The sequence below is a fragment of the Pimephales promelas genome, chromosome 2 (assembly GCF_988280905.1).
Source record: "Pimephales promelas chromosome 2, fPimPro1.hap1.1, whole genome shotgun sequence".
In the NCBI taxonomy this organism is placed as follows: domain Eukaryota; kingdom Metazoa; phylum Chordata; class Actinopteri; order Cypriniformes; family Leuciscidae; genus Pimephales; species Pimephales promelas.
Window position 1 is genome coordinate 28,573,304 of NC_142770.1, and position 14,702 is coordinate 28,588,005.

Consider the following 14,702-nt stretch of genomic DNA (forward strand, 5'->3'; position numbering starts at 1 on the left):
TTTTTTAAACAAATTGGGAGAGAAAAAAAGAATAAAGAAAAAAGACGCATGATGGGGTTGCAAAAAAGACTGCAGAGATATTTTAACCTTTTAAACAATGGATTGGATTTTACAAATGAAATAAAAGAAGTAAAGAAAGAAATGTCAGATCTGTCTGAAATAAAGAGCAAAGGTGTCATTTTAAGATGTAAAGAAAGGGAGTTAGAGGAAGGAGAGAAGTGTACCAGATATTTTTTTAAAAAGACAATAGCTCGGGGAGGGTCCATTAATGCTTTAAAAACTTTTAGAGGGGAGGAAGTAAACACAACTGACCGGATTTTAGGGGAAATTGAAAGTTTTTACAGTAATTTATATGACACTAAAGAGGTACACAATGGCACCTTAGAGGACGTTTTAGGGGTTTTAGATAAAAAAGTTAAGAGTCCAAATGTGCTTTTATCCCAGGATTTTAATCTTTTAGAGTTGACAAAAGCTGTAAAGGGTTTTAAGAAGGGGAAGTCACCGGGCATGGACGGACTCCCCTTTGAGTTTTACCTGACTTTCTGGGACATTTTAGCACACGACTTACTTACAGTTTTTAAAGAATTTGAGACTCTTGACAGACTTCCAGACAGCTTTAGAGTAGGGATAGTTACACTACTGTACAAAAAAGGAGACAAGACTGACTTAAGAAACTGGCGACCAATCACTCTTTTAAATTATGATTGTAAACTTTTTAGTAAAATTTTAGCTACACGCATGTCGACCGTTTTAGAGGACGTAATCCACCTGGATCAAGCTTGCGCTGTGCCCGGCAGGAAGATCACGGACAGCCTAATACTGATCAGAGACGCCATCTGTTATGCGAGAGACAGAAACATTCGGCTTGTAGTCCTAAATTTAGACTTCGAAAAAGCATTTGATCGAGTTTCGCACCAGTACCTCCTTCAGGTACTGCAAAAAATGGGCTTTTCTGAGAGGTTTCTAGCTTGGGTGGGACTGCTGTATGAGGACTTAGGCAGCAAAATTCTTGTAAATGGGCATCTTACCAAAGCTGTAAATATCCGCAGCGGTGTCCGTCAGGGGTGTCCCTTATCTCCCCTTCTGTACGTGGCTTGTATTGAGCCACTGGCACAAATCTTGAGAAGGGATAAATGGATTAAAGGACTAGACATCCCAGGAACTGGTGGACTGACGGCGACCTGTGTTTTATATATGGACGACGTGACCCTTTTAGCGACTGACCTTTTATCGGTACGAAGAGCAATGGACTTGACTGACTGGTACGGTCGGGCCTCGGGCGCCAAGCTTAACAGGAGTAAGTCCGAGGCCCTGCTCTTCGGGCCGTGGGGGAACGTTGACAAAGGCGGACTAGATTTGGATTTTAAAGATAATAATTTGAAAATTTTAGGTGTGAAATTTGACAGGGAGGGTGGAGGACAGGGTAACTGGACTGACATGTTAGGGAAAGTTAGGCAAAGACTGGGCTTTTGGGGACTAAGACAACTGACGTATGAAGGCAAGATTTTAATTTTTAAAGCTGTGATTTTACCACTGATTTTACTTGTCTGTTCTGTTTTTAGTCCCCCAAGACGATTCCTAGCCAAGTTGGAGAGGGCGGTATTTTATTTCCTGTGGGGGTCCAAGTGGGAAAGACTCAAGAGGGAGGTCGTCAAAAAGAAAAAAGAGAATGGCGGGAAAGGCCTCCCAGACCCCCACCTGTTTTTAGGCAGCCGCTTTGCCGCCCTCCACATCCAGTATGCACTGACCCCATCCAGAGAACACAAGACAGCAGCCATGACCCGATTCTGGATGGGGTCATACCTAAGAAGCTTGAAAATTTTACCCATTGATCTTAAAAGTCCAGTGTCTTTTAATTTGTCAAAAGAACATCTTTTTATTAAGACATTTTTAAAGAAATACCTTTTAGAAACAAATGATGCCACTATTTTAACTAACCACAAGTCTCTTGTCTCTCTTGTGCAGGATCGAGAATCGGTGAGTCCAGTTCCAGGCCTCACACTAGGTGAGGCCAAAGACGTTTGGAGGAACGCAGCCCACCCAGCTCTCCAGAACAGGCTCAAGGACTTGTCGTGGATGGTGGCTCATGAGATCCTCCCGGTCAGGGCGGTCATGCACTCCAGAGGCATGGCCAAAAACCCCACCTGCCCACGGTCCGGATGTGGTTCCCCGGAGACCGTCCAACATCTGCTCTGGGAGTGCGGTGCTGCGCGGGACCTGTGGGCCAAGACCAGCCCCCTGGTTTTCCCGTGCCTGCCGGCGGGTCGGGCCCAGGTGGGATACAGGCTCGCCATCCTGGGGGTGGGTCAGGGCTTGAAGGAGCTAACATCACAGCAATTTACCTCGCTCTGGCTCACCCTCAACCATATCAAGGATGCCATCTGGGCCACCAGAAACCTGCTGGTGGGGAAACGCGTTACGGTGCCCCTCCACGCGTGCGAGCAATTAGTTAGATCTGCGCTGCAGGAGGCGCCGGACGTCGTCATTCGGATGGGGGGGCTGGGGTCACACCAAAGAGGTCCCGGCCACCCCCGACCCTGGCCGCCCGTAGATGCACCCTCACCACACCGGCTACGGGAACAGCGGGCCAGCGGGCCGGAGGAGAGGGGATCTCCGCTGGGCGCTGGAAGCGAGGAGTCCGGGGCCTGTTCTGGAGACCTGGAGTGAATGGACATTCTTGATAGGGACTCACCCTCGATCCTGTACAAGAGATGTTTTATGTGGCATAATTTATTGTTTTATTGGTTTTTATCTGACATGTTTTATTGTTTTATTCCTATTATTTAAACCATTTACCTTTCTTTTAAAACATACATGGACTTTTTACACAACACACAAACACAAGAAACTTTTAACAGTAAATAATGTGTCCCTTTTAATATGTGTAAAAATGTGATCTAAAAGAAAAAATGTACATGCAAATGGAAATAATGGAATGACACTGTGACAATAAAACTTTTCGAAAGAAAAATCTGTTCTTATCAGTTTAATATCTGATACGTGCCCTACCCGGGCACCACATATTAAATTGATTTTTGGTCCTGGGAGATGGAATAGGGGCTTGCTCCGTCCACTCCACGCATCGACCCGGTATTGCAGTACTTCTGGGAACGGTGCACCCTCCTAAAGTGTTCAATGAAAGAGTTGTAGTGGTCTTGTGTGGCAGAAGGTGATAATGGAGCTAGTGTGAGTGGGTGTTGTAGGTGATCATGTGCTATACTAGCCTGGGTAGAATTGTGGTGTAAAAACAAGACAAAAATGAACCCCTGTTCCTCTGTCAGTTTAACATCTGATCCATCCACTATTCGGGGACGGCGCATTATGTACATTTATGGCTCATGGAGCCGGATGCGGAGCGTGCAAAAAAAAAAAAAGCCCCTTTTTTGACTGGCAAACCGCTGGTGAGGATTGGGGAGAGGGACAGGGTGCTTCTGACTGAAGGCCTGGGAATTCATACTTACCTGGCAGGGGAGACACCATGATCAGGAAGGTGGTTCACCCAGGGCGAGGCTCGGCCATTGCACTCTGGGTTGTGCTGACCCCTGCGAATTCCCCAAATGTGGGAATCTCGACTGCATAATTTATGGTAGTGGGGGACTGCGTTCGCGCTCTCCCCTGGACAACACTGGTTAAAAGGGCAGATTGTTAAAGCTCCACTTGAGGTTCTTTTTTTTTTTTTTTTTTTTTTCTCCACTTCTTCAATATCCAGAGGCAGTCCAGAGAGTTGAACTGCGGCGGTTGCTCGAGAGATACGAAACAGTCTAGGACCGGTCTGTGTGAGGAGGGTTTTCTTTTTTCTCCTCAATTCTTCAAATAGTCTCCAATATTTGACGGACGACTTAGTTCACAGCAGTTGTCCTGGAGGCAAAGTTGTTCGGAATGAGGAGTTCTATCATGTGGTATGAAAACATTGTGCGCGTGTGAAACGTCACGTGATATACAGCCACCCATGTTGTGTTTTTTTCTGTTTACAGCGCCACCAAGTGGCCAGTCGCCGCATTCCTCTTCACGTGACCACGGGCTGAGCCCGTACACAGGTGTACCGAGTTGGGTGCAATTGTCTCATTCCGTTGGAGAGTTATAGCCGTTTAAGTAAAGCCCGCCTCGCCCACCCCCAACGTTTTGGCGTACCGTCGCCAACGTGGATGGAAATTCCAACTGTTTCCCGATCCCTGTTGGCAGTCGGACTCCAGAGAATCTTTCTGCACCGGTTTGGGTCAGATCGGGCAAAAAACCTAGGACTAGTGTGCAAAAGTAGGTTTTTCAGAAAATCCAAAATACCCGAAAATCTCGCCAGCGCGACCACCCAATCCGAGGCATGCATCTTGTTCGGCTCGAGCCAAGGATTCCGGTGATGTAAGACACTTGGGTCTGCGACCGACGGTCGAGGAGTTACGAGCCATTTCGTACTTTTGATCGCTGCAGCGCCACCTTGGGGCCGATCGGGGCGAGCCTTGGTGAGGTTGTAGTACCGGGCCGGTCCTACCATCCCTCAGAGTTTCAAGTCTCTACCACGGACGCTTTGGTCCGCCCGCTCACTTTTAAGGCGGAATGTTGATGATCCAAAATCCCAGGTTGCACTCCAGAGTGTCGTGCTGTGCACTCTGTTGTGATCCATTTTCGGTGTCAACCAATCTGAGCTGAGCTTGTTTGCCGGCGACCTTAGACCCTCTCGCCGCGGCCCAGGTGGGCGTGGCCTTTGCCGGCTCCCCCGCCTCGGCGTCGCTGCGTCATCGCTTCTCGGCCTTTTGGCTAAGATCAAGTGTAGTATCTGTTCTTATCAGTTTAATATCTGATACGTGCCCTACCCGGGCACCACATGTTAAATTGATTTTTGGTCCTGGGAGATGGAATAGGGGCTTGCTCCGTCCACTCCACGCATCGACCCGGTATTGCAGTACTTCTGGGAACGGTGCACCCTCCTAAAGTGTTCAATGAAAGAGTTGTAGTGGTCTTGTGTGGCAGAAGGTGATAATGGAGCTAGTGTGAGTGGGTGTTGTAGGTGATCATGTGCTATACTAGCCTGGGTAGAATTGTGGTGTAAAAACAAGACAAAAATGAACCCCTGTTCCTCTGTCAGTTTAACATCTGATCCATCCACTATTCGGGGACGGCGCATTATGTACATTTATGGCTCATGGAGCCGGATGCGGAGCGTGCAAAAAAAAAAAAAGCCCCTTTTTTGACTGGCAAACCGCTGGTGAGGATTGGGGAGAGGGACAGGGTGCTTCTGACTGAAGGCCTGGGAATTCATACTTACCTGGCAGGGGAGACACCATGATCAGGAAGGTGGTTCACCCAGGGCGAGGCTCGGCCATTGCACTCTGGGTTGTGCTGACCCCTGCGAATTCCCCAAATGTGGGAATCTCGACTGCATAATTTATGGTAGTGGGGGACTGCGTTCGCGCTCTCCCCTGGACAACACTGGTTAAAAGGGCAGATTGTTAAAGCTCCACTTGAGGTTCTTTTTTTTTTTTTTTTTTTTTCTCCACTTCTTCAATATCCAGAGGCAGTCCAGAGAGTTGAACTGCGGCGGTTGCTCGAGAGATACGAAACAGTCTAGGACCGGTCTGTGTGAGGAGGGTTTTCTTTTTTCTCCTCAATTCTTCAAATAGTCTCCAATATTTGACGGACGACTTAGTTCACAGCAGTTGTCCTGGAGGCAAAGTTGTTCGGAATGAGGAGTTCTATCATGTGGTATGAAAACATTGTGCGCGTGTGAAACGTCACGTGATATACAGCCACCCATGTTGTGTTTTTTTCTGTTTACAGCGCCACCAAGTGGCCAGTCGCCGCATTCCTCTTCACGTGACCACGGGCTGAGCCCGTACACAGGTGTACCGAGTTGGGTGCAATTGTCTCATTCCGTTGGAGAGTTATAGCCGTTTAAGTAAAGCCCGCCTCGCCCACCCCCAACGTTTTGGCGTACCGTCGCCAACGTGGATGGAAATTCCAACTGTTTCCCGATCCCTGTTGGCAGTCGGACTCCAGAGAATCTTTCTGCACCGGTTTGGGTCAGATCGGGCAAAAAACCTAGGACTAGTGTGCAAAAGTAGGTTTTTCAGAAAATCCAAAATACCCGAAAATCTCGCCAGCGCGACCACCCAATCCGAGGCATGCATCTTGTTCGGCTCGAGCCAAGGATTCCGGTGATGTAAGACACTTGGGTCTGCGACCGACGGTCGAGGAGTTACGAGCCATTTCGTACTTTTGATCGCTGCAGCGCCACCTTGGGGCCGATCGGGGCGAGCCTTGGTGAGGTTGTAGTACCGGGCCGGTCCTACCATCCCTCAGAGTTTCAAGTCTCTACCACGGACGCTTTGGTCCGCCCGCTCACTTTTAAGGCGGAATGTTGATGATCCAAAATCCCAGGTTGCACTCCAGAGTGTCGTGCTGTGCACTCTGTTGTGATCCATTTTCGGTGTCAACCAATCTGAGCTGAGCTTGTTTGCCGGCGACCTTAGACCCTCTCGCCGCGGCCCAGGTGGGCGTGGCCTTTGCCGGCTCCCCCGCCTCGGCGTCGCTGCGTCATCGCTTCTCGGCCTTTTGGCTAAGATCAAGTGTAGTATCTGTTCTTATCAGTTTAATATCTGATACGTGCCCTACCCGGGCACCACATGTTAAATTGATTTTTGGTCCTGGGAGATGGAATAGGGGCTTGCTCCGTCCACTCCACGCATCGACCCGGTATTGCAGTACTTCTGGGAACGGTGCACCCTCCTAAAGTGTTCAATGAAAGAGTTGTAGTGGTCTTGTGTGGCAGAAGGTGATAATGGAGCTAGTGTGAGTGGGTGTTGTAGGTGATCATGTGCTATACTAGCCTGGGTAGAATTGTGGTGTAAAAACAAGACAAAAATGAACCCCTGTTCCTCTGTCAGTTTAACATCTGATCCATCCACTATTCGGGGACGGCGCATTATGTACATTTATGGCTCATGGAGCCGGATGCGGAGCGTGCAAAAAAAAAAAAAGCCCCTTTTTTGACTGGCAAACCGCTGGTGAGGATTGGGGAGAGGGACAGGGTGCTTCTGACTGAAGGCCTGGGAATTCATACTTACCTGGCAGGGGAGACACCATGATCAGGAAGGTGGTTCACCCAGGGCGAGGCTCGGCCATTGCACTCTGGGTTGTGCTGACCCCTGCGAATTCCCCAAATGTGGGAATCTCGACTGCATAATTTATGGTAGTGGGGGACTGCGTTCGCGCTCTCCCCTGGACAACACTGGTTAAAAGGGCAGATTGTTAAAGCTCCACTTGAGGTTCTTTTTTTTTTTTTTTTTTTTTTCTCCACTTCTTCAATATCCAGAGGCAGTCCAGAGAGTTGAACTGCGGCGGTTGCTCGAGAGATACGAAACAGTCTAGGACCGGTCTGTGTGAGGAGGGTTTTCTTTTTTCTCCTCAATTCTTCAAATAGTCTCCAATATTTGACGGACGACTTAGTTCACAGCAGTTGTCCTGGAGGCAAAGTTGTTCGGAATGAGGAGTTCTATCATGTGGTATGAAAACATTGTGCGCGTGTGAAACGTCACGTGATATACAGCCACCCATGTTGTGTTTTTTTCTGTTTACAGCGCCACCAAGTGGCCAGTCGCCGCATTCCTCTTCACGTGACCACGGGCTGAGCCCGTACACAGGTGTACCGAGTTGGGTGCAATTGTCTCATTCCGTTGGAGAGTTATAGCCGTTTAAGTAAAGCCCGCCTCGCCCACCCCCAACGTTTTGGCGTACCGTCGCCAACGTGGATGGAAATTCCAACTGTTTCCCGATCCCTGTTGGCAGTCGGACTCCAGAGAATCTTTCTGCACCGGTTTGGGTCAGATCGGGCAAAAAACCTAGGACTAGTGTGCAAAAGTAGGTTTTTCAGAAAATCCAAAATACCCGAAAATCTCGCCAGCGCGACCACCCAATCCGAGGCATGCATCTTGTTCGGCTCGAGCCAAGGATTCCGGTGATGTAAGACACTTGGGTCTGCGTCCGACGGTCGAGGAGTTACGAGCCATTTCGTACTTTTGATCGCTGCAGCGCCACCTTGGGGCCGATCGGGGCGAGCCTTGGTGAGGTTGTAGTACCGGGCCGGTCCTACCATCCCTCAGAGTTTCAAGTCTCTACCACGGACGCTTTGGTCCGCCCGCTCACTTTTAAGGCGGAATGTTGATGATCCAAAATCCCAGGTTGCACTCCAGAGTGTCGTGCTGTGCACTCTGTTGTGATCCATTTTCGGTGTCAACCAATCTGAGCTGAGCTTGTTTGCCGGCGACCTTAGACCCTCTCGCCGCGGCCCAGGTGGGCGTGGCCTTTGCCGGCTCCCCCGCCTCGGCGTCGCTGCGTCATCGCTTCTCGGCCTTTTGGCTAAGATCAAGTGTAGTATCTGTTCTTATCAGTTTAATATCTGATACGTGCCCTACCCGGGCACCACATGTTAAATTGATTTTTGGTCCTGGGAGATGGAATAGGGGCTTGCTCCGTCCACTCCACGCATCGACCCGGTATTGCAGTACTTCTGGGAACGGTGCACCCTCCTAAAGTGTTCAATGAAAGAGTTGTAGTGGTCTTGTGTGGCAGAAGGTGATAATGGAGCTAGTGTGAGTGGGTGTTGTAGGTGATCATGTGCTATACTAGCCTGGGTAGAATTGTGGTGTAAAAACAAGACAAAAATGAACCCCTGTTCCTCTGTCAGTTTAACATCTGATCCATCCACTATTCGGGGACGGCGCATTATGTACATTTATGGCTCATGGAGCCGGATGCGGAGCGTGCAAAAAAAAAAAAAGCCCCTTTTTTGACTGGCAAACCGCTGGTGAGGATTGGGGAGAGGGACAGGGTGCTTCTGACTGAAGGCCTGGGAATTCATACTTACCTGGCAGGGGAGACACCATGATCAGGAAGGTGGTTCACCCAGGGCGAGGCTCGGCCATTGCACTCTGGGTTGTGCTGACCCCTGCGAATTCCCCAAATGTGGGAATCTCGACTGCATAATTTATGGTAGTGGGGGACTGCGTTCGCGCTCTCCCCTGGACAACACTGGTTAAAAGGGCAGATTGTTAAAGCTCCACTTGAGGTTCTTTTTTTTTTTTTTTTTTTTTCTCCACTTCTTCAATATCCAGAGGCAGTCCAGAGAGTTGAACTGCGGCGGTTGCTCGAGAGATACGAAACAGTCTAGGACCGGTCTGTGTGAGGAGGGTTTTCTTTTTTCTCCTCAATTCTTCAAATAGTCTCCAATATTTGACGGACGACTTAGTTCACAGCAGTTGTCCTGGAGGCAAAGTTGTTCGGAATGAGGAGTTCTATCATGTGGTATGAAAACATTGTGCGCGTGTGAAACGTCACGTGATATACAGCCACCCATGTTGTGTTTTTTTCTGTTTACAGCGCCACCAAGTGGCCAGTCGCCGCATTCCTCTTCACGTGACCACGGGCTGAGCCCGTACACAGGTGTACCGAGTTGGGTGCAATTGTCTCATTCCGTTGGAGAGTTATAGCCGTTTAAGTAAAGCCCGCCTCGCCCACCCCCAACGTTTTGGCGTACCGTCGCCAACGTGGATGGAAATTCCAACTGTTTCCCGATCCCTGTTGGCAGTCGGACTCCAGAGAATCTTTCTGCACCGGTTTGGGTCAGATCGGGCAAAAAACCTAGGACTAGTGTGCAAAAGTAGGTTTTTCAGAAAATCCAAAATACCCGAAAATCTCGCCAGCGCGACCACCCAATCCGAGGCATGCATCTTGTTCGGCTCGAGCCAAGGATTCCGGTGATGTAAGACACTTGGGTCTGCGACCGACGGTCGAGGAGTTACGAGCCATTTCGTACTTTTGATCGCTGCAGCGCCACCTTGGGGCCGATCGGGGCGAGCCTTGGTGAGGTTGTAGTACCGGGCCGGTCCTACCATCCCTCAGAGTTTCAAGTCTCTACCACGGACGCTTTGGTCCGCCCGCTCACTTTTAAGGCGGAATGTTGATGATCCAAAATCCCAGGTTGCACTCCAGAGTGTCGTGCTGTGCACTCTGTTGTGATCCATTTTCGGTGTCAACCAATCTGAGCTGAGCTTGTTTGCCGGCGACCTTAGACCCTCTCGCCGCGGCCCAGGTGGGCGTGGCCTTTGCCGGCTCCCCCGCCTCGGCGTCGCTGCGTCATCGCTTCTCGGCCTTTTGGCTAAGATCAAGTGTAGTATCTGTTCTTATCAGTTTAATATCTGATACGTGCCCTACCCGGGCACCACATGTTAAATTGATTTTTGGTCCTGGGAGATGGAATAGGGGCTTGCTCCGTCCACTCCACGCATCGACCCGGTATTGCAGTACTTCTGGGAACGGTGCACCCTCCTAAAGTGTTCAATGAAAGAGTTGTAGTGGTCTTGTGTGGCAGAAGGTGATAATGGAGCTAGTGTGAGTGGGTGTTGTAGGTGATCATGTGCTATACTAGCCTGGGTAGAATTGTGGTGTAAAAACAAGACAAAAATGAACCCCTGTTCCTCTGTCAGTTTAACATCTGATCCATCCACTATTCGGGGACGGCGCATTATGTACATTTATGGCTCATGGAGCCGGATGCGGAGCGTGCAAAAAAAAAAAAAGCCCCTTTTTTGACTGGCAAACCGCTGGTGAGGATTGGGGAGAGGGACAGGGTGCTTCTGACTGAAGGCCTGGGAATTCATACTTACCTGGCAGGGGAGACACCATGATCAGGAAGGTGGTTCACCCAGGGCGAGGCTCGGCCATTGCACTCTGGGTTGTGCTGACCCCTGCGAATTCCCCAAATGTGGGAATCTCGACTGCATAATTTATGGTAGTGGGGGACTGCGTTCGCGCTCTCCCCTGGACAACACTGGTTAAAAGGGCAGATTGTTAAAGCTCCACTTGAGGTTCTTTTTTTTTTTTTTTTTTTTTCTCCACTTCTTCAATATCCAGAGGCAGTCCAGAGAGTTGAACTGCGGCGGTTGCTCGAGAGATACGAAACAGTCTAGGACCGGTCTGTGTGAGGAGGGTTTTCTTTTTTCTCCTCAATTCTTCAAATAGTCTCCAATATTTGACGGACGACTTAGTTCACAGCAGTTGTCCTGGAGGCAAAGTTGTTCGGAATGAGGAGTTCTATCATGTGGTATGAAAACATTGTGCGCGTGTGAAACGTCACGTGATATACAGCCACCCATGTTGTGTTTTTTTCTGTTTACAGCGCCACCAAGTGGCCAGTCGCCGCATTCCTCTTCACGTGACCACGGGCTGAGCCCGTACACAGGTGTACCGAGTTGGGTGCAATTGTCTCATTCCGTTGGAGAGTTATAGCCGTTTAAGTAAAGCCCGCCTCGCCCACCCCCAACGTTTTGGCGTACCGTCGCCAACGTGGATGGAAATTCCAACTGTTTCCCGATCCCTGTTGGCAGTCGGACTCCAGAGAATCTTTCTGCACCGGTTTGGGTCAGATCGGGCAAAAAACCTAGGACTAGTGTGCAAAAGTAGGTTTTTCAGAAAATCCAAAATACCCGAAAATCTCGCCAGCGCGACCACCCAATCCGAGGCATGCATCTTGTTCGGCTCGAGCCAAGGATTCCGGTGATGTAAGACACTTGGGTCTGCGACCGACGGTCGAGGAGTTACGAGCCATTTCGTACTTTTGATCGCTGCAGCGCCACCTTGGGGCCGATCGGGGCGAGCCTTGGTGAGGTTGTAGTACCGGGCCGGTCCTACCATCCCTCAGAGTTTCAAGTCTCTACCACGGACGCTTTGGTCCGCCCGCTCACTTTTAAGGCGGAATGTTGATGATCCAAAATCCCAGGTTGCACTCCAGAGTGTCGTGCTGTGCACTCTGTTGTGATCCATTTTCGGTGTCAACCAATCTGAGCTGAGCTTGTTTGCCGGCGACCTTAGACCCTCTCGCCGCGGCCCAGGTGGGCGTGGCCTTTGCCGGCTCCCCCGCCTCGGCGTCGCTGCGTCATCGCTTCTCGGCCTTTTGGCTAAGATCAAGTGTAGTATCTGTTCTTATCAGTTTAATATCTGATACGTGCCCTACCCGGGCACCACATGTTAAATTGATTTTTGGTCCTGGGAGATGGAATAGGGGCTTGCTCCGTCCACTCCACGCATCGACCCGGTATTGCAGTACTTCTGGGAACGGTGCACCCTCCTAAAGTGTTCAATGAAAGAGTTGTAGTGGTCTTGTGTGGCAGAAGGTGATAATGGAGCTAGTGTGAGTGGGTGTTGTAGGTGATCATGTGCTATACTAGCCTGGGTAGAATTGTGGTGTAAAAACAAGACAAAAATGAACCCCTGTTCCTCTGTCAGTTTAACATCTGATCCATCCACTATTCGGGGACGGCGCATTATGTACATTTATGGCTCATGGAGCCGGATGCGGAGCGTGCAAAAAAAAAAAAAGCCCCTTTTTTGACTGGCAAACCGCTGGTGAGGATTGGGGAGAGGGACAGGGTGCTTCTGACTGAAGGCCTGGGAATTCATACTTACCTGGCAGGGGAGACACCATGATCAGGAAGGTGGTTCACCCAGGGCGAGGCTCGGCCATTGCACTCTGGGTTGTGCTGACCCCTGCGAATTCCCCAAATGTGGGAATCTCGACTGCATAATTTATGGTAGTGGGGGACTGCGTTCGCGCTCTCCCCTGGACAACACTGGTTAAAAGGGCAGATTGTTAAAGCTCCACTTGAGGTTCTTTTTTTTTTTTTTTTTTTTTCTCCACTTCTTCAATATCCAGAGGCAGTCCAGAGAGTTGAACTGCGGCGGTTGCTCGAGAGATACGAAACAGTCTAGGACCGGTCTGTGTGAGGAGGGTTTTCTTTTTTCTCCTCAATTCTTCAAATAGTCTCCAATATTTGACGGACGACTTAGTTCACAGCAGTTGTCCTGGAGGCAAAGTTGTTCGGAATGAGGAGTTCTATCATGTGGTATGAAAACATTGTGCGCGTGTGAAACGTCACGTGATATACAGCCACCCATGTTGTGTTTTTTTCTGTTTACAGCGCCACCAAGTGGCCAGTCGCCGCATTCCTCTTCACGTGACCACGGGCTGAGCCCGTACACAGGTGTACCGAGTTGGGTGCAATTGTCTCATTCCGTTGGAGAGTTATAGCCGTTTAAGTAAAGCCCGCCTCGCCCACCCCCAACGTTTTGGCGTACCGTCGCCAACGTGGATGGAAATTCCAACTGTTTCCCGATCCCTGTTGGCAGTCGGACTCCAGAGAATCTTTCTGCACCGGTTTGGGTCAGATCGGGCAAAAAACCTAGGACTAGTGTGCAAAAGTAGGTTTTTCAGAAAATCCAAAATACCCGAAAATCTCGCCAGCGCGACCACCCAATCCGAGGCATGCATCTTGTTCGGCTCGAGCCAAGGATTCCGGTGATGTAAGACACTTGGGTCTGCGACCGACGGTCGAGGAGTTACGAGCCATTTCGTACTTTTGATCGCTGCAGCGCCACCTTGGGGCCGATCGGGGCGAGCCTTGGTGAGGTTGTAGTACCGGGCCGGTCCTACCATCCCTCAGAGTTTCAAGTCTCTACCACGGACGCTTTGGTCCGCCCGCTCACTTTTAAGGCGGAATGTTGATGATCCAAAATCCCAGGTTGCACTCCAGAGTGTCGTGCTGTGCACTCTGTTGTGATCCATTTTCGGTGTCAACCAATCTGAGCTGAGCTTGTTTGCCGGCGACCTTAGACCCTCTCGCCGCGGCCCAGGTGGGCGTGGCCTTTGCCGGCTCCCCCGCCTCGGCGTCGCTGCGTCATCGCTTCTCGGCCTTTTGGCTAAGATCAAGTGTAGTATCTGTTCTTATCAGTTTAATATCTGATACGTGCCCTACCCGGGCACCACATATTAAATTGATTTTTGGTCCTGGGAGATGGAATAGGGGCTTGCTCCGTCCACTCCACGCATCGACCCGGTATTGCAGTACTTCTGGGAACGGTGCACCCTCCTAAAGTGTTCAATGAAAGAGTTGTAGTGGTCTTGTGTGGCAGAAGGTGATAATGGAGCTAGTGTGAGTGGGTGTTGTAGGTGATCATGTGCTATACTAGCCTGGGTAGAATTGTGGTGTAAAAACAAGACAAAAATGAACCCCTGTTCCTCTGTCAGTTTAACATCTGATCCATCCACTATTCGGGGACGGCGCATTATGTACATTTATGGCTCATGGAGCCGGATGCGGAGCGTGCAAAAAAAAAAAAAGCCCCTTTTTTGACTGGCAAACCGCTGGTGAGGATTGGGGAGAGGGACAGGGTGCTTCTGACTGAAGGCCTGGGAATTCATACTTACCTGGCAGGGGAGACACCATGATCAGGAAGGTGGTTCACCCAGGGCGAGGCTCGGCCATTGCACTCTGGGTTGTGCTGACCCCTGCGAATTCCCCAAATGTGGGAATCTCGACTGCATAATTTATGGTAGTGGGGGACTGCGTTCGCGCTCTCCCCTGGACAACACTGGTTAAAAGGGCAGATTGTTAAAGCTCCACTTGAGGTTCTTTTTTTTTTTTTTTTTTTTTCTCCACTTCTTCAATATCCAGAGGCAGTCCAGAGAGTTGAACTGCGGCGGTTGCTCGAGAGATACGAAACAGTCTAGGACCGGTCTGTGTGAGGAGGGTTTTCTTTTTTCTCCTCAATTCTTCAAATAGTCTCCAATATTTGACGGACGACTTAGTTCACAGCAGTTGTCCTGGAGGCAAAGTTGTTCGGAATGAGGAGTTCTATCATGTGGTATGAAAACATTG

At 49.9% G+C, this 14,702-nt stretch overlaps 13 non-coding genes and 1 pseudogene across 13 annotated transcripts; all 14 read left to right on the top strand.

Annotated features, from left to right (window-relative positions):
- Nucleotides 1–2,951: 2,951 nt before the first annotated feature.
- On the top strand, nucleotides 2,952–3,124 carry LOC148996602 (U2 spliceosomal RNA; annotated as a pseudogene).
- Nucleotides 3,125–3,453: 329 nt separating this feature from the next.
- Nucleotides 3,454–3,618, top strand: LOC148996603 (U1 spliceosomal RNA). The gene has a single exon (XR_016150397.1). It is a non-coding gene; the product is annotated as a U1 spliceosomal RNA (small nuclear RNA).
- A 1,114-nt stretch (nucleotides 3,619–4,732) lies between these two features.
- Nucleotides 4,733–4,923, top strand: LOC148996604 (U2 spliceosomal RNA). The gene has a single exon (XR_016148621.1). It is a non-coding gene; the product is annotated as a U2 spliceosomal RNA (small nuclear RNA).
- Nucleotides 4,924–5,252: 329 nt separating this feature from the next.
- On the top strand, nucleotides 5,253–5,417 carry LOC148996605 (U1 spliceosomal RNA). Its single transcript, XR_016150398.1, has one exon. It is a non-coding gene; the product is annotated as a U1 spliceosomal RNA (small nuclear RNA).
- A 1,113-nt stretch (nucleotides 5,418–6,530) lies between these two features.
- Nucleotides 6,531–6,721, top strand: LOC148996606 (U2 spliceosomal RNA). The gene has a single exon (XR_016148622.1). It is a non-coding gene; the product is annotated as a U2 spliceosomal RNA (small nuclear RNA).
- A 329-nt stretch (nucleotides 6,722–7,050) lies between these two features.
- On the top strand, nucleotides 7,051–7,215 carry LOC148996607 (U1 spliceosomal RNA). The gene has a single exon (XR_016150401.1). It is a non-coding gene; the product is annotated as a U1 spliceosomal RNA (small nuclear RNA).
- Nucleotides 7,216–8,329: 1,114 nt separating this feature from the next.
- Nucleotides 8,330–8,520, top strand: LOC148996608 (U2 spliceosomal RNA). Its single transcript, XR_016148625.1, has one exon. It is a non-coding gene; the product is annotated as a U2 spliceosomal RNA (small nuclear RNA).
- Nucleotides 8,521–8,849: 329 nt separating this feature from the next.
- Nucleotides 8,850–9,014, top strand: LOC148996609 (U1 spliceosomal RNA). The gene has a single exon (XR_016150402.1). It is a non-coding gene; the product is annotated as a U1 spliceosomal RNA (small nuclear RNA).
- Nucleotides 9,015–10,127: 1,113 nt separating this feature from the next.
- On the top strand, nucleotides 10,128–10,318 carry LOC148996610 (U2 spliceosomal RNA). The gene has a single exon (XR_016148628.1). It is a non-coding gene; the product is annotated as a U2 spliceosomal RNA (small nuclear RNA).
- A 329-nt stretch (nucleotides 10,319–10,647) lies between these two features.
- On the top strand, nucleotides 10,648–10,812 carry LOC148996611 (U1 spliceosomal RNA). Its single transcript, XR_016150403.1, has one exon. It is a non-coding gene; the product is annotated as a U1 spliceosomal RNA (small nuclear RNA).
- A 1,113-nt stretch (nucleotides 10,813–11,925) lies between these two features.
- Nucleotides 11,926–12,116, top strand: LOC148996612 (U2 spliceosomal RNA). Its single transcript, XR_016148629.1, has one exon. It is a non-coding gene; the product is annotated as a U2 spliceosomal RNA (small nuclear RNA).
- Nucleotides 12,117–12,445: 329 nt separating this feature from the next.
- Nucleotides 12,446–12,610, top strand: LOC148996613 (U1 spliceosomal RNA). Its single transcript, XR_016150404.1, has one exon. It is a non-coding gene; the product is annotated as a U1 spliceosomal RNA (small nuclear RNA).
- Nucleotides 12,611–13,723: 1,113 nt separating this feature from the next.
- On the top strand, nucleotides 13,724–13,914 carry LOC148996614 (U2 spliceosomal RNA). The gene has a single exon (XR_016148561.1). It is a non-coding gene; the product is annotated as a U2 spliceosomal RNA (small nuclear RNA).
- A 329-nt stretch (nucleotides 13,915–14,243) lies between these two features.
- On the top strand, nucleotides 14,244–14,408 carry LOC148996615 (U1 spliceosomal RNA). The gene has a single exon (XR_016150405.1). It is a non-coding gene; the product is annotated as a U1 spliceosomal RNA (small nuclear RNA).
- Nucleotides 14,409–14,702: the final 294 nt, after the last annotated feature.